The 21,017-nt window shown below is 41.0% G+C and overlaps 1 protein-coding gene and 1 long non-coding RNA gene across 2 annotated transcripts in view; both read left to right on the top strand.

Annotated features, from left to right (window-relative positions):
- mgat4b (alpha-1,3-mannosyl-glycoprotein 4-beta-N-acetylglucosaminyltransferase B) overlaps positions 1 to 21,017 on the top strand; it is a 160,195-nt gene that overhangs the window by 27,081 nt on the left and 112,097 nt on the right. The window lies entirely within an intron of this gene.
- On the top strand, positions 11,090 to 20,029 carry LOC121642884. Its single transcript, XR_006011004.1, has 3 exons — positions 11,090 to 11,101; positions 17,223 to 17,229; positions 19,964 to 20,029. It is a non-coding gene; the product is annotated as an uncharacterized LOC121642884 (long non-coding RNA).

Consider the following 21,017-nt stretch of genomic DNA (forward strand, 5'->3'; position numbering starts at 1 on the left):
GTCTGAATGAGGCGTAAGTTTTTCAGGCTACAGACTGATTTGTCAGTTTACTGGTGAGTTATTAGTTTCGGCTCTGAGTTGTGGGCAACGAGCAAAAGAGTAAATAAAAGGAGCTGAGAGGGGCTCACAGTAATATAACCAGTTGAAGTGATTCATGCTATCTGGTCACAATGCCTCGCTGGTGACCAGACCATGAAGAGATCCCGAACACGCTGGAGATGACGCCACCGGTTGGTTCGGGAACTCTTTGTTGTTTCTGTGCCAACCTTCTCAATTCCACCTCGAGGTGGAAATGGGAAGGAGGTCTGGATTATCCCACATCTGAACCAAGACAAGATGTAAAATTAGACTCACCGTCCACTTTATCAGGTCCATCTTGCTAGTACCGGGTTGAACCCCTTTTTCCTGCTGTCTTGCCTTAATTCTTGGTGTGATAGATTCAACAAGGTGTTGGAAACATTCCTCAGAGGTTTTGCTCCATATTGACACGACTCCCGTTCCACCACATCCTAAAGCTGCTCTACTGGACTGAGATCTGGTGGCTGTGGAGGCCGTTGGAGTCCAGTGAACTCATTTCTCATGTTCTAGAAAGCAGGTGGAGATGATCTGAGCTTTGTGACATGGTGCATTATCCTGCTGGAAGAAGCATCAGAAGATGCTCCACTGTGGTCATAAAGGGATGGACATGGTCAGCAACAATACTCAGGTAGGCTGTGGTGGTTAAACCAGGCCACGCTGGTACTACGGGACCCAGAATGTGTCAAGAAAATATTCTCCTTTGGCCTTCCAAGTTATTCCAAATTTACGTTGACAGGTTCAAAATATAAATATTTAATCCATTTTTCTCCAAAAAAGTTTAACCAAAATAAATGAATAATTTCAATAATAATAAATAATAATTGAACAAATGGCCACCAGACCCTTGTTCCATCTTTTCAGGTGTGTTTTTGTCATTAAATTCAAAATGAACTAATTTTCTATGAATTGGTAAAATGTCTCAGTCTCAACATCAGATATGTTGTCGTTGCTTTATTAGGAATAAAATATTATTTTATGAGATTAGAAAATCATTGCATTTCATACAACCTCCCAACTTTTTTGGATGCATGTTGGTAAATGATGACGAAACATGAAAAATCTGAGGTCTGCAGGTAACTGAAGGGGAAACGTAAAAGTAAAAATGTGTGTATTATTTAAAAAATATTTTTTTACTGTTCCAACAACAAAATAAGAAATATTTTATTTTACAAGATGGGGTGTTAATATTTATCTGACCCCCCCCCCCCCCCCCAAAAAAAAACATTGAAGCATGTTGACTTAAATTAAAGAGAAAAGATTGAACGTTTTATTTTTGTTTATAATCTGAAATCTTTCAAAAGATGAACTGAAACAGTTTTAATAGCAAGAATAAAGAAATGAAGCCCGATAAGAAACCTGGAGGTGAAGAAAGCCCTGAAACCAGATCCTGAAACAGTCAAATTAAGAGTGAAAGTTCAGCGTGCAGCAGTGAAACCTGATGATGCCCCCCCCCCCCCCGTTCAGGATAAGGTGTTGTGGTTAATTGGCTACTATTTCAGCCTCCCTCCAGATGTGGCCCTTCGCTCTCTAAATGCCCTCTTTGTGTTGGAGGCTGCTCAAGTCTTTTTCCACAGACTCTTTTTCACAAGCTGCTACCTGACTCTGTTCACCTCCACCTCCCAGACAGGGGAGGGGCTGGCGGCGGTAGTGGCGAGGCCTCAGAGTCCTGCATCCATGTGCAGCTGGGTTCAAGCTGCCAAAACAAAAACCATCAAAATGTATTTTTCTGGTCGTTTTCAGACAGATTTTCTGTGTTTTGTCATCACAGCAGACCTCAAACTGACCGATCAAAGTTCAGATTTCCACTTGGCCTTGGCCTCGCCCTCGGCGGTGTGGGCTGACAGAGCGGATGTGCACATGCAGCAAATCCTGTTTTAATCATTTACATTCCCTTTTACCAGCCTGGACACAGAAATCTGTTCCCATAATGGGTTTCTGTTCAGCTACTCAGGAAATAAAACCCATAATCACAACAGAACTCCCTCATTACACTCACATCAAACCTAATTAGACCATATTAGATTGAGGGGGGGATGTTTATTACATTTATACAGCTGATCTGCTCCAACAGACAGATCTGATTATCAGTCAGGCAACAGGATGAAACCAGCTGGACTTTCCACAGTTCAGGTCTGAATCTGGATTAGATCTAAATCTGGGTTTGTCCGGATCACCTTCTCAAGGTTCTGTTTCCAGATCAGGAACCTGGAACACTTAAAGATTCCTTGAATCTTGTAAAGATGAACCATCGTGATGAATCTTTCATCTTCACTTCTCTCAGAGTCTCCTAACCTTCCTCAATAATCTCTCTTAGGTTCTGGAAATGTCTTTTGTAGGACAGCTGCCTGTATCTGAAGATCATTTAGATCTTTGTTAAAGAATCCATGAACTTTCTAACAGACTGATGAGGACGATGTTTAAATCTCCAAAAACAAACAAACAAAATGCTTTTCAGAATCCATCAAAGATCTTCCAGATCTCTAGAAAAATCTGTCTGCAGAGGTTTTCTAAAGTCAGACCTCCGGATCCTCCTGCTCTGGATGTTAAAGGTCTTCTATGTTTTGAGCCCTTAAATCTCCATATTACCAGAAAAAGACATTCCCAAAGTAAAATGAAGAATGTCTCCACTATAGTCACATTCACATTCATGTTCATGTTTTTAGTGTCGGGGATGTGAGAGGACGTATTTCAGTTGTCAGAAATGTTGCGTCTCGTGCTACGCCTGAGTAAATCACAGTAAAACAGGACTTTCTGTTCTCACCTGTTTATGTTTATCTGACAGAGAATAACAGCATGAAACACAGATGTCCTTGATCACTTTCAGCAGCTAAATCATTTCTAAACATTAATGTTTGAGCTAAAATAAACTTTCAGTCTTGTTCTGGGAACATTAGGATGTAGACTTTGAGCTACAGTTAAAAATAAGTGATTATTTCCATAATTGGTGCGTCTGTAAGATTTTTAAGGCTGAATCGGGTGTATGAAAATGAAGCTTCCATCATCAGGACTTTCTGATTGAAGGTCTTAAAAATGATCAAATCATCTATAAAAAATCTTTTAAAAAGTTTTTTTTTTTTTTTTTAAGAACATTTAGGAATAAGACCCATAAGCATGTGATCCAGACCTGTAGGACCTTCCTGGGGAAACAATTAACCCGACAACAGCCAAGACGGTCGTATTTGCAGCTTTGAAATTTGCACATTCAGTTACTTTATATATAAAATAATGAAACCTTGCTGGTTCCTAACTGTTCCTAACATCACACAAATTTTAATTAAAACTAGTGTTAATATTTAATACATCAAGAGCAGATGAACTATGATCGTCTCTACACACAGGTGGCCGTTCGGACCACACTGGATTCTTTTTTGAGTTTCTTGACGTTCTGGATCAGATCATGTGGAAGTTTTCTGTAAAGGGTGGTATGCAGAGATGGTTTTACGACATACTGGACCTTGTAGGAATAAATATCCACATCATCATCAAGAAGTGCAACCCAGTAAGCTTGAGGGGGTTTCTGCAGCAGCTGGCAGAGGAACTTCCAGCAGAGTTTATGAAGGGAAAGCCAGCAAGGCAGGTGGACCAACGTGGACTGCAGCGCAAACCAAAGCTGCACCAGAGTCCCGAAAAGAGGCGTTGCCAGGTACGGAGAGGCTAGACAACAAAACAAACAAACTAAACAAACAAACAGCAGGAGCAGAGACGCGATCTGAGCTGCTGCCACTTCTAAGTAGTTGTTTTAGCCTCTTGGTAAAACATGTAAACTGTCATTACAGTATAAATATTCTTGCTGTTATATAGCCTCACTCTTACTTTTGTCATGTTGTCTGTGTTTTCTGTATCATTTCAGGTTTATCCATCCCCGCTCCATGTTTTTAAAACAAATATTCAGGCTGTGCAAATTGAAATTTAGATATTATTTATGTGGCAAGGCTACAATTCTTGCTTTATATTTTGATTTGTAAAACATTATTTGATTATTATTAATATTATTTTAGCTGTAAACTTTATTCATTCATTTTTCTGTAACGAATACAGGAAGCTGGAGTCTAACCCAGCAATCAGCAGGCGAGAGGCAGGTACACCCTGGACCGGTCGCCGGTCCGTTGAAGGCTGTAAACTGATTAGGGATCTATTGAAGTTAAAATGTAGGGGCCCAAAACCGCCGGTGGCCGTCTAGACCATCCTGGCTCTTCTATTGTTAATGGGGTGTTTTCTGAACCCACGTTCAGAACTGAACCTGGAACTGAACCAAGAAGAAACGGGGTCTTTATGTTGTTCCATGTAGGAAAGTTCTGCATAGACTCCCCCGGGAAGGAAGCTGATTGGCTGACAGAGATAAGAATCTTGTTACCATGCCAACAGTTGAGTGCCATGTCTGTCAAGCATCTGTTCCCACGGTAACAAAAGCACCCTTTTCCCCTGTCAGACCCCATGCCCCTAAACACACACACACACATTTCAAAGAGATGGAAAGTTTCCATTCAGTGGCGATGGGAAAAGTGTGTGTGTGTCCCTGTATTTCTGTTCTTGTGAGGACCCTGAGTTTCAGATACTTTTGGGATATTTTTGGAAAGTTTTTGGAGCGTTTGTCCTCCCGTCTCCCCTGCTTTGTTTAAGTCGTCTTTCCCGTGTTAACTTTTTGATTATTGTCAGGTTCATTTGGTGAATTCTGTCGGTGAGAATTCTCAGAAGTTAACCAACAATCTGCTGAGTTCTCATTGTTTTTATCCAGAGGGCAGGAAGACCGAGGTAGGCTGAACTGATCCTATTAGAGCAAAAACACACACTCCCCCAACTAATGAATGTTTTTAAAATGTTGTTGGCAAAACTTTTAATCTTTAGGATATAATCTGGGCCAAATATCAGATCTTTTTGGTGGAGGCAAAACTTAGATGTTTATAGGGGAGTTAAATCTCTTAGTGGAAAATGACTAAAAACAGAATCATTTAAACATTTTTATTCAAATCTGAAAGAAAAGAACAAATTTTCAAGTGAATACATGCACACCTCTTCTGTGGAGCGAGAGCAGAGGGATCAAAAAGTTCAACCTCTCACTTCACAGGATTTCCATGTCAGGATAGAAAAATATTCTTATGATCAGGTCTTAAAATTGAGTAACTCCAACTCTAAAACAGTTGTGATGTTGTCTAAAATGTAAATAAAAACAGAATGCAATGATTTACAAATCTCATCAACCCATATTTTATTCCCAATAAACAACATATCAGACGCTGAAACCGAGACATTTTACCATTTCATGGAAAATATGAGCAACAAAAGGCTGGAAAAGTAACCGGTACCAATCACAAACAGGTCAGCTGACTGGGCCCGGGACCAGATAATATTAGATGGGCGCAGATCTCTCCTTTTCCCTTCCTCTCCTCTCCTCTTCCTCTTCCTCTCCTCTCCTCTCCTCTCATCTTCCTCTCTCTCCTTTTCCCTTCCTCTCCTCTCCTCTTCCTCTTCCTCTCTCTCCTCTCCTCTCCTCTCCTCTCATCTTCCTCTCTCTCCTTTTCCCTTCCTCTCCTCTCCTCTTCCTCTTCCTCTCTCTCCTCTCCTCTCCTCTCCTCCTCCTCTCCTCCTCCTCTATCTCCTTTCCTCTTCCTCTCTCTCCTCTCCTCTCCTCTCCTCTTCCTCTCTCTCCTCTCCTCTCCTCTTCCTCTTCCTCTCTCTCCTCTCCTCCTCCTCTCCTCCTCCTCTCTCTCCTTTCCTCTTCCTCTCTCTCCTCTCCTCTCCTCTCCTCTTCCTCTCTCTCCTCTCCTCTCCTCTCCTCTCCTCCTCCTCTCGTCTTCCTTTCTCTCCTTTCCTCTTCCTCTCTCTCCTCTCCTCTCCTCTCCTCTCCTCCTCCTCTCCTCCTCCTCTCTCTCCTTTCCTCTTCCTCTCTCTCCTCTCCTCTTCTTCTCTCTCCTCTCCTCTCCTCTTCTTCTCTCTCCTCTCCTCTCCTCTTCCTCTTCCTCTCCTCTCCTCTTCCTCCTCCTCTCCTCTCCTCTCCTCTCCTCTCCTCTTCTCTTCTCTTCTTCTCTCTCCTCTCCTCTCCTCTCCTCTCCTCTCCTCTTCTTCTCCTCTCCTCTCACAGGTTCATGACCACTATTTCAAGGACAGTTAGGAAGAAAAAACATTAAAAGGCTTTTATGTAAATCAAATATTACATTTTTTCCCACAAATAGTCCTGTTTTGAAAAATTTTGAGTATTTATTTCACAATTTAGTTGGGGCCAAGGTTCAGGTCTGTTGAGCAGCATTTTAAGATGTGTTTAGTTTCAAGATGAGCTCATATTTTCCATGAATTAGTAAAATGTTTCAGTCTCAACACTTGATATGTTGTTTATGTTCTACTGGGAATAAAATACGGGTTCATGAGATTTGTAAATCATTGCTTTGTGTTTTCATTTACATTTTACAAAGCGTCCCAGTTATTTTTGTACAATTAAACAGAAACTACAAGTCAGTGTGTGAAAAACTGCGTCCACCCTTACTGCGTAAACAGGAATTAAGAAGGTCAGTAGTAACCAGCTGCAATACCCAATGAGAAGCAGGAACGACATCAGCAATGATTTCAGAGAAGTAACTGTTGCTGAAAAGTTCATTTCCAAACTATCTGGACTTACCAAAGGAAAGATTATTCACAAGAGAAAAGCTTTAAATTAAGCTGCCAATCTTCCCAGGAGTGGCTTTCCCAGCAAGTTGAGTCCAAGGTCAAACTGTTGGAAAAAAAACAAAAACAAACAAATAAAAAACAAGAGCTACATCTCAGACTCTCCAGGCCTCGGCTGGCATGTTAAATGCAAAAAGACTGGACCAGTATGGCCTTTTAGGAAGGGTTGGAGGAGAAAGCCTCTTCTCTCTAAAAGGAACATGGCAGCACTACTTAGGTTTGCAAGGCTGCATCTGAACAAACCACCAGACCTCTGGAACAATGTCCTTCAGACAGACCAGACCAAACCTCATTTAGCTCTTTTTAGGACCTGATAAGGACCAGAAAATTTAGTCTTAAGTTTCTTGTTTACAGAATCAGTGATGTTCATCTGATTCACAGATCAGGGAGGTTTGATATAAAAGGTTCTGGACTCTGCCATTTCTAACATCTGGTAGCAGCTGGCGGTTAAAGTGTGTGAAAGAAGTGAGAGGTTAAAGAAAGCACACATTCATGCTTGCACACACATTCAGAGCTGCAGGGCGGGAGGAAACACTGCTGCCTTGTTTAAAGAGAAGTGATACTTGAGCTCGACAAGTGTGTGTGTGTGTGTTTGTGTACAGAGTCCACTTACTGAGGCTGAAGGCTGCCACACACACACTCCTAAACACACACACCTCATGCTCTTCTATCTCTGTGAGGGCCATTAGTGACGTGGAGCATCCCTCGTTCTCCAGCTGTATCCTCCAACCATCTCGTTCATGAAACATCCTCATCCAGATCATTTCCTGTAGAGTTTAGTGACTTTATTGGAAATCCTTTGAGCCTGCTGCAGACCTGTGGACATATTGTGACAGTGTGGGTGTGGAGCAGTTAAAGAGCAAAGCATCAACCCTCTGCTGTTTGCAGTCATATTGTTTCTGTTTGGATGTCTTCACAGTTTTTCTTTGATCTGTTTACAGTTGTTTTGTAAATGTCTTTTAATAGTTTTGCATGTCTTTATTTTCCATTTTTCTATGTTCCTTAGCACTAGTTTAGTTAATGTGTATTCATTTTCTTTCCATTTACAGTTATTTTACAGCTGTTTTATGTCTGTTGCATCTCTGTGGCTGTTAATTTTGCATCTCTTTTCGGCTGATTTCTTTCATGCTGCGTAATGTTTGCATTTATTTTCTGTCTTCTTGCTTTTGTTTTGTGCCTTTGCAGCAGTTCTGTGTCAAGTTGCAGTCATTAGATGCTCCTTGGTGCATTTTAAACCTGTGAAATTGCTTTTTATGTAACAGTGTTGATGATTTACGTCCCTTTCTGCCATCATTGTTTTTTTGTGCACCTTGTTGGTCATTTAATATATTTTTTGCCACAGATTTCTTTGTTTGTGGTAAGAGAAATGTTTTATAGATCTGTTTGAACCTTTTCTGGTTGTTGTATCTGAGGCTTCAATCTGTGTGTTAGCAGTCAGTGGGACCAGGACTTGTTCACACCCACACAGGCTTTTTTGACATCGCAGAGTTTTCTGTGCATGTGTGTGTCCCGTCTACACTCAAACACAGTTTTGGACAATCAAACCGAACATTTTGGAAAACGCTTTCCTGGATGAAGATGTTTTGCTAGCGGAACATTTCTGGTTTTGGGTTGTAACATCTGACTGTGAACTGCTTTCTCCTAAGTTTAACATCACAAATATGCATTAATCTTCCCTCTTTTTCTGTGGCAACAGCAGCTTTAGCCATGTGGGTGCTGGTGCTAACGTTGCTAACAGAAATGTTTACATATTTGTACATAAATGTCCATTTAGAAGGCCTAACAACACTCAGACAACACTGAACCCACTGAACCTGATTGGACCATAACGTTAGATCAGGGATGAGATCTCAAAGAAGTCGCATATGTAAATAATCTGGACAAAGGTTTTCTATACATGGTTCAGTGTGGATGGGACTTTTTTTTTACCTTTTTTTTTAAAAGGGGAGAGAAAAAAAGTTTGTTTTGTAAAAAAGAGACATGCTCGTGTGTGCTAAATATCAAACTTAACATGAATTACCAGCACAAGAAGCAACGAACAGACAAACTCCAAACCAAACTCTAACATAAACACTCAAATACTGACTCGACTTAAAGTTTCGAACTTGTGTGATGACTTTCACCAGTAATTCCCCAGTTTGTAGAGGCACATAAAGCTTCGACACCCTTTTAACGAATCTGCATGAGCATCGCTCCTGTCCTGTTCTTGCTTTTGTAATGGCGGGGCTGAAACTCTGGACCTCTCTGTCCCTGGAGTTACTCTCCATCATGGACCTGCTCCTGTTTAAGGCTGAAACATTTTTATTCAGATCAGACTCTGACACTTGAGATTGCTGTCACTTGTGAAACAAGCCGATATGCATAATTTACAAGTACAGTATATTTTTATTCTTGTTTTTAATCTCTGACTTTGATCAACTGTGGTTGTTGCAAGGCGCTTTATAAATAAAACTTGATTGATTGATTGTTTAACTTGATGTAGAAAAGGCTGATAAAACTTCAGTTACAAACTGTGGAATAATTTATGAGGATAATTTGAGCTTCGAGCTGTGAAGCAGCCAAAACAACCTCTCATTCAATAAAATATCCTCACGCTCAAGGTCCAGACTGGTTCTCACAAACACACCGACACATAGTCTGTTTACTTTCTCTGGAAAAAAACTCCATGAGCAGAAATTTAAGGCAGAGTTTCCAGTAAACTGAAAGATTTCAATCAAAGACGTCTGTGTTGATCCAGTAAAAGGCCAGAGTAATCCCTGTTAGGGTTTTTGGACTCTGAGAGATAGAATATCTGACTCATTTTAGAGTTTTGCAGCAAAAAGTTAAATGAAAATACAGATTAGGTTTACTCTTCACAGCAATAGAACATTTTCCTGATTGACAGAAATAAATTTCATTTTATAATTCACGTGTAAATAGTGAGCTGAATTTGGATTAACTCGGCTGAAATGAGTCCATTTTCTGGACAGAGTTGAAACTCCAAGTTTCAAACTTGTGATGTTGTGCAAAATGTAAATTAAAACAGAATGTATTGATTTACAAATCCCATCAACTCATATTTTATTCCCAGTAGAACATAAACAACATGTTACATGGTGAAACTGAGACATTTTACCATTAAATGGAAAATATGGGGTGATTGTGAATCTGATGGCACCAACACCTCAGTAAAATGTTGGAACAGGAGCAACAAAAGGCTGGAAAACTAACCAGTACAAATCAGAAACAACTGGAGGAGCATTTGACAACCAAATAGGTTAATTGGCAATAAGAAGGTAACATGACTGGATATAAAATAAAAATAAATTAAACATATGTTATTAATCCCAAGGAAAATTCCAGGAGTATTTCAGAGAGGCAGAGCCTCACACAATTCACCCTGAAATCCACAAATGCAGGTTAAAGCTCCATCATGCAAAGAAGAAGCCAGATGTGAACAGATCCAGATACAGCGCCATCTTCTCTGGACCAAAGCTCATTTCAAATGGTCTGAGGCAAAGTGGAAACCTGTTCTGTGGTTAGATGGGTTAAATGTGAAATTCTTTCTGGAAAGCATGGACGGCGTGTCTTGCAGACTAAAGAGGAGAGGGAGAATCCGGCTTGTTATTATTGTTTATGAATATTCTACAGTCATTTAGCAGACGCTTTTACTGTTTTTATTTACATTTTACACGGCGTTCTGACTTCTTTGGAATTGGGTTTATAGCTTTTTCTGTTTTTTAGTTTCAGTCATCAGGGTTGCTTCTTACAGAATCTGTGTGTGTGTATGTGTGTGTGTGTGTGTTAGTATTCTGAGAGCATTACATTGTCCATGGCTGCACACACACATGCACATTTCTGAGGTGTGATAAATTAAGGTGTGTGTGTGTGTGTTATCCCAGGCTGCAGCAGACGATGAGGTGGATAAGGACACGCTTCACAGTCTAGAGGACATCTTCCCTCATCTGTGTGTGCATGTGTGTGTGTGTGTGATGAGTGATTGGAGATGAGTTGGCCTTCCCACACGCACACACATACAATCCTGGTTGTCGTGGTAACAGCAGTTCCAGCAGCAGGCTGATGACAGGCTAACAGACTGCATGCTAACAGGCATTCAGTCGCTCTGAACGTGACGTTTCAGATTTTCAGTCAAATGTCAGAAACTGGCAGCCGGTCTGAGTCTGTGATTTCCTCCAGCTGTCTGAACCTGAACGCCTCACTGCCTCTTCCTCTCCTCCTCCTCTTCTCCCTCAGACTTTGCTGCTCGGCTGAATGCTTTGTTTCTCACTCGCTCACTCTCATACGGCGGCAATGACTCTGAGAGGAGCTGAGTGTTGGTGATAAAACACTAAATCTGAATTCTGTTCTGCTGTTATGAAATGTAAATGTTAGAATAAATAATTATTGCTGGATTTCTAAACTATTATCACATCTGAGAGACTGCTGGGAGAAGCTGAAAATCTAGCAGATATTTTGTGGTTACATCCAGAGATGTTTCAGTTTCTGTGACCAACAGTCCAAAACATCAGAACATCACAAAGTCAACTGAAAATCCTTGTTCTTCCAACCTCACATAGCACAAGATGTAGTTCCACTGGACTGGGAGACCAGGGTGGTAGTCCCCCATCTTTAAGAAGGTTGTGTTCCAACGAAAGGGATCACACTCCTCAGCCTCCTTCATAAGGTCTATTTGAGGGTCCTGGAGGGGAGGGGCCATCAAGATAGTCGAACCTCAGATTGAAGAGAAACAGTGTGAGTTTTTGTGCACTGAGCCAGTTCTACACTCTCAGCATGGTCCTGAAGGGTTAGGGTTAGTTCGCCCAACCAGTGTACATATAATTTGTGGACTTGGTGAACGCATTCATCTGTATCACATGGGGAGTCCCACGGGGACAGAGAGGTCCCAGAGCCTCTGATAAAGGCTGTTTGGTCCCTGTGTGACTAGCGTTGGAGGCTGATCCATATTTCTAAGGGTGCATTCACACCAGGATAGTTCAGGGGACTTGGTCCATCTGGGCAGGGAATTAGCAAAACTTTACACATTCCTCTGGTCTGGTTTGGCTTCACACTGAACTTTACTCAAGTGGACTGAATAATGTCATGGAGTTACAACAACTGCTCGCTAGGGAATGATATTCCATAAAATGTCCACTAACCAATAAAGAAGAAGATTTGATGCATTGTACGTCACTTCCTCTGGTTCACTGGATGGTCCGTTTGCTTTCACACTGCAAGAAAACTACACCAGGGTTCACGTGGTGGTGGACCGTGACCCCCAGTTTTCAAGTAGACCGGAGTTTGCTTCTTTAGTCTGCCCCGGAATCAGAATGTACGCTCACGCTGCTCCAGACCCTTTCTGTGGAAGTAAACTAGGGTTGGACCAACAGCAGCAGTGTGAATGCATCTGTTTCTAGTGAGGGTTGGACTCCACCAGGGCTCCCCTTTGTCAACAATTCTGTTCAGAACTTTTATGGACAGAATTTCTAGGTGCAGCCGAGGGGGTCCGGTTTTTTGTTCTCAGGATTGGGTTTCTGTTTACTTCATCAGGCTGTGATCTCCAACTCTCACAGCCAAGTGTAAAGTGGTTAAGATGAAGATCAGCAGCTATAAATCTGAGGCCATGGTTCTCAAACGGAATAGGGTGTTGTACCTTCTTCAGGTTCGGAATGAGGTCCTGTCCCGAGTGGAGGAGTTCAAGTATCTGGGGGTCTTGTCCATGAGAGAGGAAGGAATAGAGCGGGAGATCAACATGAGGAACGGGGTGATATCTGCAGTGATGCAGACTCTGCATCAGTCTGTCTTACTGGTTGATTTATGTTCTTATCCTCATCTGTGGTCACAAGCTTTGGGTAGTGACCAGAAGAACAAAATCAAGGATAGAAGTAACCTAAACAAGTTTCCTCCAGAGGAGCAAGATGAGGTGTCTTGGGCATATGGTTAAGATGCATCCTGGACATCTCCCTGGAGAGGTGTTCCAGGCATGTACCAGTAGGAGGAGGCCCCAGAAAAGACCCAGGACACACTGGAGGGACAATGCCTCTTGGCTGGCCTGTGAACATCTCAGGGTTCCCTTAGACGAGCTGAAAGAAGTGGCTGAGGAAAGGTAAACCTAGGCTTCTCTGCCTAAGATGCTGCCCTGTGAACTGACCTTGGATAAGTGGTAGAAGATGGATGGATGAAAGTTATTTAGATCCACACCAATATTCAGTTGTAAATCCATACAGAAAGAAACCTGATCTTGCCTGTGAAGACACCAACTAAGCGCGGTGAAATATGTCATTCTGCATTTTTACAAAATACCTAGAAAAAGCTAACAGAAAAAATTAGACACGGAAGGTGAGGAATGCAACGCTCCAACAAGAAACAAAAGAAACCAGGGCGGTTATATACGAAGGAGTTAATTACTAATAAGCAGTTTTGACCATCAGCAACAGCGGACCAGTACAAGAAGAAAATGCAACAAAATACTGATCCTGAACTAAAAACCCAACAACAAACTTAAGAAATGACACCAGAAACAGAAATCCAACATGAACTAAACCAGAGACATAGCTAACCCTGCAGATTATGACAGGAAACATCTAAAACCTGCAGGGTGGTGGCCCTCGAGGACAGACATGGACATCTCTGATGTAGATCGATAGATTGTTACATCTCTGGTAAGAAAGCAGAATCATGTTTGACTGTATTTTATGGTTTAGTTTGCTCCTCAAACCAACAGTTACACAGTAAACTTTATTCTGGGTGGTGTGGCTGACCTCCTTTTTGGACTCCCTACAAAGGTGGATGCTGGGGGCCTGCGGGGCCGCCTTGGGGCAGCAGGTGTTTCTGACTGCAGACTAATGAGGAGGCAGGAGGTCACATGTAGCATAATGACAGGGAGGAATGCATAAACACGGGGAGAGGGTTTTATTTTCTGGGTGGGTGTGACTCAGCGTGGGAGCAGAGCTGAGGAAGAAATGTACGAAGTGCTTATAGACAGGAAGCTGTTATCACACAGACAGGAAGCAGCAGGAAACCTATCAGCTGCTGATCTATTCATGTTTCAATAATGAGCCTTAGGGCAGAAATGGAGCCGAATGTCCCTTCAAGATGGCTGATGAGACTTTGTCCCCTGGGAACATAAGAGACCCCCACCTCTCCAGAAAAAGAAGCTGGAAGCTGTTTAAGTCATTTTGGAGTAGATCTCTATTAATGATTATATTTAGTGTCATTCTTCCACATAGGAGGAGCTGATATTCAGGCGTCTGCTTTACGGAAGGCGGACATTACCAGAGAGAAGAAGAAAATAAAGTTTCCCACCCTCATATGTTTTTCTATCTATTCATCCTATTTGAACATTTTTTACTATTTGTAACTGAAAATAAAGCTTAACCAGAGACAGGGGTTGAAAATGAGTCACTGGCTACACACCTAAATCCACAACATTGATTTTGTATTTCATATGAAAAAACGTTTAATGCATTAGTCCCTGCTCAATAAATAAAAACTAAACCCTTTAACACCCAGTCCTACGGCAGGAATTTAGGAGTGATTTTTGATAGCTGCATAAAATTTGACAAACAAATAGATAATGTTGTCAAGAGAAGCTTTTTTCAGATACAGTACATCTTCTGACCAAAGTTAAAATGTTTTTAAAAAGTCATGACCTTGAAAAATTAGCTCTAATTAGCTCTAGATTAGATTACTGTAATGCACTGAATGTTGGTGTCTCCCAGTTTTCCCTTAGCTGGCTTCAACTGGCACCAAGAGAAGGGAGCACATCACTCCTATCCTTAACTCCTTTGGCTTCCAGTCCATTTTGGAATTGATTTTAACTTTTAATGTTTGTTATTAAAGCTCCTAATGGCCTCCCCCATCTTATTTATCTGTGATGCTAACTGTTCGTGAGTGTGACAGGGCTCTGAGGTCGTCTAACCAGCTACTGCTGGAAGTGCCCAGGTCCAAATTTATAAAATCAGGGTGACTGAGCCTTTTCAGTTGCTGCATCCAGGCTCTGGAATAAAATCCCCACTGACATGCATCTCATCACAGACCTGGCTTTTTTAAATCTAAACTTAAAACTTATTTATTTAGGGTGGCTTTTAACACCCAGTTGTGTGGTGACACTTCTATTTTTATTTTTTGCTTTTATCCTTTTATTTTTTGTGCTCTTATTATTCATCTTACTTTTACTTTTGTACTTGTTTTCTGGTGTGTTTTTAAATTGTTGTTTTAATCTTTTGTAAAGCACTTTGGTTCACCAGTGGGTTGTTGTAAAGTGCTATATAAATAAAGTGCATTTATATTTTAAAAATTATCTTTATTAGATGATTGATCAGCTCACTGCACCTAACGGCACACCACATCAACACTTCGTGTCTCGATGTCGTCAACACAACATGCACTACTTAACTTCTGTCATTTTCTCCGTGCCCCTTATCAACAGCCAATTCGGCATCCATCTTGCTACCTGTACTGTGAGTTCCCTCCAGATAGTAAAAAACAGTCTCATGCTGACTCTTGTCTTCTCCTTTGCTTTGTCCCTAACTGTCTTTTGTTTCCTCTCTTCCTCTGATAATGTCTTCTAACGTTAAATAGCTGAATCAGCCACAGTGTGTTCAGAAATAACTGGTTTCCTTACAGCTACTTGCTAGTGTGTGACGCGTGTGCAAAATTTAAGTCATCTGCAACGTTATGCAACATCCCTGATGAAAAAGTTGCATAGTGCGGTTTCTCAGCCATGGGACTCTGCTGGACACCAGCCCACCACAGAGAAACAAAAACCCACAAACACTTGCAGTCACATCTAGAGAGAATTTAGAAACACAAATTAACCAAACAAGCATGTGTGTAGACTGTGGAAGGAAGCCAGAAAGAACCCAGGGGCAGAGCTATAGAGGTGTCCAGGGTGGCATTAGAATCCTCCGAAATTTGTTTGGACGCCTCAGGTGAGTCACAGGTTTCGGGAGGAGTAGGACAGAAACCTCTATAGCTCTGTCCCTGCTGACAGTGTTTGTGAACGCTGTTCTTTCACAGTTGAACTTCCTTCAACAGAGTGCCAGATTTCCATGGAGCCTTCCAGGCAAAATTCCGGCTAAAACACATCGTAAACAGGCCGTAATATTTAGGTGAAAAACACCAAATCTGGCAACACCAGCCACCACAGAGCTGCACCGCGCATGTGTCATCAAACTGCAAAACATGGAGGCAAAATTCAATGAAGGCAGCATCACCTCTGCCTCAATGATCACTACAGCATCTTCGTATTATCACTTAAAATAAGTTTTTTGAAAAGATCAGTGATGGTCCAGGAGGCAGAAATCTTGCCTTTTTGTGTAAACTTCGGCCGCCAAGTGTCAAGAAGCAACTCCAGACGTCAACAACATCAACATCAAACCTGAAACGGCAGACTGAAATAAAGCACCCAGCTAGCCTTTGAAGGTATGTGAACTAAATGTCACTAAAAACAGTCTAAAGACTTGGCAATGGCGTGCTAAAGCAGATCCTCTACCACCCAAAACTAAATAACGGGTGTAGTAGCAGCAGCTCCTAGTCTTCATCTCCAGCCGCAGCTGGAAAGCCTTTTGCAGTATGCTGTCAGAGACCTGCAGCCTTTGAGGAAAGAGGATCCCTCAGCTTTCATTAACTTGACAAAAGACATATGGTTTTGAATGTCTTTCTTTGTTCTGTTTTTTTACTTATACTGTACATTTAGGCTGAATTTTGCACTTTTATGACCCAAGTTCTAGAACTTTTCTTTCTTTCAGAAAAAAATACATTCACAAAAAATTGAAAAACGACTCAATGAAAAGATAAATAATGTTGAAATGTTTTGCACTTTAGTTTTTGCACTTTGAGGTACATCCTTTGTTTCCTACCTCAGCCTGGTTCCTATCGTAGTTTAATAATTCCTCATTAAAAAAATCATTCAAGCAAGTTTTCCCTCGTGTTTTTATACTGTAGCTGGCCATGAGCGTGGACTGAATGGGTGGCAGCAACAGGAAAATACAGGGAAAAAGACTAAGAACTAGTTCATTTTTAGAACTGTGAACTTAGTTAGAAAATTTGAATTATGAACTGAACTAGTTCATTTTAAAATGTGTGAACTGAACTTTAAACTAGTTCATGTAGAAGTGGAACTTTCCAGCACTGGCTACATGATCCAGGTTCAGACTGCTATTTGATGTTAAAGTAGCTACAACGTGGAAATGTGAATTAATATATCCTGTAACCAGCCTGATTTAGTATAAGGTCATTTAAAAAAGAAGCTAGAGAGAGGAACATGATCATTTCCTTTCTTACTATATCTCCTTCCTGATAAAGTCTTGCCCACCCTCTGGTAACCCCAAGTGTAAAAGTCTAGCTCAGCTACTGGTCACACAGACAGAACATGGTATGGTACAAATCATCACACCACCAGAAACCACAACATCAGTGTCTGAGAAGTTAAAGAAAAGAATTTCATTGCAGGAACAACATAAACAAAGTGTTTTATTTTCACGTGTTTTCAAAATGACCAGGCAGAGAAAAACTGTAGCATTTTAATAAACATCATTATGCTTCACGTGCACATGAACTATGGACGCTCCCTCTTCCTTCCTCTTCTCTAATGAACAGTCAGTGCTGCAAACAGCTGAACAGTAATACTCTATCATGATGGATGCACTCTGCAGCCAACCAGAGACCATTAAGAATCAGTTGTTAGCAGCGCTCATAAACAAGCACTTCAGCTCCGGCCTGTTAAAGCTGCAGCTGGAGAATACACCCAGAGGAGCCAATCAAACTCAGAGGAGACCAGTCAGTACAACAGTAGAGCTAATTCATGGGTGAACCACCCAACAACCACAGTTACATGATGGTCAGAAGATGTATGTAAAGTATGTTTACATACTGTAAATGTAATAGAAAGTATGTTTTTATTCACCCATTAGTCTTTTCTCTCTTATCTTAGCCTCCAAATGATGGAGACACAAACGAGAATGAGAACAGGATAAAAACCAGACATGACTTTATTTTCAACCCCATGTCCGCAGCTGGTACACTGGACACCTGAAACACACAGCCGTACCCCATCAGGAGTTACTGGTTTTCTCAGAATGTCAGCAGTTTGAGAAAATTCTGTGAATTTTCAGGGAGGATGCTGCACCTAACATCACCATGGCAACATCAGCTGCCACTCAGAGCTCACAGCTGAGGGACGTCAGCTGCTCTTATCTCTACCGTGTTTACACACACTTTGACAGATCCAGATTAAACTGTTCAGCAACCAGAAAGACACGACGAGTCTGTTATTCTGTCACAATTTCTGCAACACGTTCTGCTCCACGTTATTTTAGTTTCTGTCTTTGCATCATTCACTGTAACGGCATCCAGAGGGTGTTACACAGGTTGACGTTAACCCTGAAAACTGCTAGATTGCAGGTGCCCTCGAGTGCTATCATGTTATCAACAGTTTCTCAGGAATGGTGTGTCATTTTGCGGGGTAAACTGAAAATATTAGCTTACCCTTTATATTCCATCCAGGACGTTTACAAACCAGTCCCAAAGTGTAGTGTTTATTCATAAACTGTGGAAAACCACAATGAGTCATGATAACACCATTATTTATCACATTTTCATGATAAAAAAAAATACTATCACTACTAAGTTGCTAAGAAACCTCTATTTAGACCTGATAATTATGATGAAACCACTTCCTGTCAAACTTTTCACCAATCAGAGAGCTTAAATTGACAGAAATGTCTAATAAGCAGCAGTTTAATGATGAGCAGAAAGTTCTATGTTTGTCTGAAAAGAAGAAAAATAATGCTCCTCTATGGCTGGAATAAAGCTAGAAGATGTTTTTGATGCACAGTGGCACCAAAATGCAGCTGAGCTGGAGTTGGTTTAGTGAGGATAGCAGGTAAATAGTAGCAGGAATAACTGGAAATGAGGAAAAAGTGTAAATATGTAAATAGTTTCTGTTGTGTGTTTGTTTCAATAACAATATTTTTCTCCTGAAAGCCAAGACTTGAGAGATTGATGAGATGAGAAAAGGCTTGGTCACTGTTGATCTGTGTGTTATTTCTACAAAGTTCTGTTAGTAATAAATTCTGCTTTCTTCTTCTGGTCGGCCTTTATGCTGCTAAATCTATTCATACATTCATTTTACATCATTTTAGCCTCATAATCTGAAAACTGAGGCTGTCCTGAAAACATGGTGTCAGCATGCTGACTGGGATTAAAGGGATCTGCTTCTACATGTAGTTTTACTTTAAAAAAGTCATTCAGAAAATGACTTGGAATTTTAAAGGTTAAATTTAAATTCAACCTTTATTTAAAGGAAACAAAAGAATTTCTTTTAAAAGCAGAATTGTGTTCATGTTTCAATCCATGGCTGACAGGTCTGCATTTAATGTTTTATTTCTCAACATATAATTAATTCATGTTGAACATGTTTCCTGATCAGTAGACAAACAGCTTTAACCAGCCGTTCGCTGCATGTTCTTTTGGTGTAATACGTGCACATGCATGTGCACAACACGCTGAGACAAGGTCTGGTTAGGCTCTTATTGACACTTTTCTGAAATGCAGAGTGAGCAGAGCGTGCTGCAGTGAATACTGAGTTAATACTCTCAGTAAATAATTAATGCCACACAATGCGTTCAGCAGCTGTCAGCACAAACTGCTGAGCTGATGAGGTTTTAAAGCAACTTTCAATGTTTTCATTGGTGTAGATGTTCAGAAACATCATGTACAGGCAGTTGTGTTAAAACTCAAACTTAATGGACACTTGAAGCTCATTTACTTCCTGTGCTACAACACAAGAAGCTGAAACCTGCAGCCTGTTGGTCTGCAGCATATTTTCATCCATCGCAGTGCTGTTGCTGACATGCAGCAGTGTGTGGACATAAAGTACAAACACACACACACAACCTGTCAGTAGAGAGCTGCTTAAGGCCAAAGGTTGCAGCTTGTGGTTTGTCGACACTCCAAACCACTTGACCCATTCCCGACCCAGCAGCCAGTCGGTCAATGTGCTGCAGTTGCCACGGTGATGCTTTTACCCTACCCCACTTTTCACCTCCTCCATCACAACCATGTCACTTTCACATGTTCTAATTAAAACCACATCTAATTACCTCAAGTTCAAATTAAACACATGAACTCTGGATGTATTAATAACACTGGGACCGGTCTAATATCTGGGCTTGAGTGGAGTTAGATATACAACCGTAATTCTGATACAGTTGTGACGCTGTGTAAAATATAAATAAAATAAAAACAGAATTCATTGATTTCCAGATCTCATCAACCCAAATTTTATTCCCAGTAGAACATAAACAACACATCAGATGTTGAAACTGAGACATTTTAACATTTTCATGGAAAATATTAGCTGATTGTGAATCTGATTGTAGCAACACGTCTGTAAAAAGTAGTTCCAGGGTGATGTTTAGCATTGTGTAGCATCCCCTCTTCTTTGAAATTACTTGGAGAGGAATGTTGTCCCATTCTGGTCTGATGCAGGATTCTAGCTGATCTACATTCCTGGACCTTGGTTGCTGGATTTCTGCTTCCGTGATGTTCCAGATGTTGTGTATTGGTGAAAGGTCTGGACTGCAGGCAGGCCAGTTCAGCAACCGGACTCTTCTCCTGTGAAGCCATGCTGCTGTGATGGATGCAGGATGTGGTTCAGCATTGTCAGTCTGCACATTCTTGTAAGCAAAGAATTTTAGATTTGTTTATACAAAAAATGGGTAAGCATGTAGGAAGCACCATGATGGTCTGCCATCTTGAAATTAAAGTAAGGGACAAATAGCCAGTCAGCGCACAGTGAGACGCAGGAGGAGAAGATAAACGAGAGCCGCTTACAGCCCCTGCAAGTTGGGAAATGTGTTAAATTGTCATTCACAAAAATGCAGGACCATGCAAATGCAGCAGCAGATCAGGAGCCATTTTACCATAACCAAAAAAGTGCAAGATAGGACTTTAAAGGCAGTGTGACCAGATGATACAAAAAGGAAAAACATGGGGCTAGCCTTCCCCAGGTAGAACGAGCTCAAGAAGGAGAAAGATTTAAAAGGGAAGCTGATCTTGCAGCTTTCTCCTCGACTAGTAAGTCAGCGGTACTGGCTAAATTAGCCTAAAGCTAATTTATTTCATTCAGTTTTGTTAGACGATGTTTCTCATTAGTGTTGGGGTAATTACTCAAAAAAAGTAATTAGTTACTTACTCGTTACTTCTGTAAATTGTAATGAGATTAATTTCTAGTTACTGCATTTGAAAAGTAACTTGACTACCTTTTACTTTACTTTTCTGTTTCTGTTTTTCTGGCTGCT

Source organism: Melanotaenia boesemani, chromosome 7 (assembly GCF_017639745.1).
Source record: "Melanotaenia boesemani isolate fMelBoe1 chromosome 7, fMelBoe1.pri, whole genome shotgun sequence".
Classification (NCBI taxonomy): Eukaryota; Metazoa; Chordata; class Actinopteri; order Atheriniformes; family Melanotaeniidae; genus Melanotaenia; species Melanotaenia boesemani.